General features: G+C 31.9%; 1 protein-coding gene across 1 annotated transcript in view; it reads right to left on the bottom strand.

The window, feature by feature from the left end:
- Positions 1-543: 543 nt before the first annotated feature.
- Khdrbs2 (KH RNA binding domain containing, signal transduction associated 2) overlaps positions 544-1014 on the bottom strand; it is a 468795-nt gene continuing 468324 nt past the window's right edge. The window contains exon 11 of the mRNA XM_029539289.1: positions 544-600. The gene's annotated coding sequence lies outside the window, so the exon portion shown is untranslated. The remainder of the gene's footprint in view (positions 601-1014) is intronic.

The following is a 1014-nucleotide window of genomic DNA, read 5'->3' as shown; positions in this document are numbered from 1 at the left end:
GAATAAATTTGTTAGAGATATTAATATGAACATATAATCATATATAAAGTCCCAATTGGGTTGATGCTTTTTCATAGATACATTATAAAATATTATTTGAGCATTTCTAGGTATTTGTTGGTATGTTTTTACTTAGCCCAGATTGACCTACTAGCTTGGATCTAATCTTATCTGAGATGTAGACTGGAAATCTTAGTATAGTATAAGATTTCTATTTTAAAAACATTGAAGATTTATTTTTATTATTTAAAGGTGTGTGTGTGTGTGTGTGTGTGTGTGTGTGTGTGTGTGTGTGTGTGTGATGTATATTCATGTGGAGACTAAAGGAATGCGGTACCACCTGGAGCTGGAGTTGTAGGTGGTTTTGAAAGATCTGACATGAGTGATGAGAACTGAACTTAGGTTTTATTCAAGCACATAGGGAACTTTAAATCACTGAACCATCTCTTAAGCCCTAAAATCAACACAGTAATTTTAGTTAAGGAAGAAGGACAAAGTTTCTTTTCACCTACTTTTTCTCCAGATCTGATAATCCATCCAACTCTCATTTCTGTTATGATGCCATCCTTTTCAGCTGTAGGCCAAATTAACTCCTTTAGTCTGTAATGACAGCACACAGTCCACATTTGTACATATATTTTGTATCAGCAAGTGAATTGTAATCATATGTCATATATAGGCCTGGTCATATTTACTTTCCTCTCTTTAGCACAAAGAAATTAGTGAATACTTATATGAATTTCTACTTTTTTTTTGTTAGAAATAATGACTAAACATTTCAGTACCATAACATTGTACATATGTTTTATTGTGACATGGATTACAGAGTGATAAAACAATGTTAATTATATATAAATGGTATTTATGTTCACTTAAGATATTTTATTAGAAACATTTCTAAACTAAGGCAATATTTAAAGAAAGAAATTGAAGAAGATCTCAGAAGATGGAAAGATCTCCCATGCTCATGGATTGGCAGGACTAACATAGTCAAAATGTCCATCCTGCCAAAAG

This window comes from Mus pahari, chromosome 5, assembly GCF_900095145.1.
Source record: "Mus pahari chromosome 5, PAHARI_EIJ_v1.1, whole genome shotgun sequence".
NCBI classification, from domain to species: domain Eukaryota; kingdom Metazoa; phylum Chordata; class Mammalia; order Rodentia; family Muridae; genus Mus; species Mus pahari.
The sequence above is the reverse complement of the archived record's forward strand: the minus strand, read 5'-3'. Positions and strand labels throughout refer to the sequence as shown.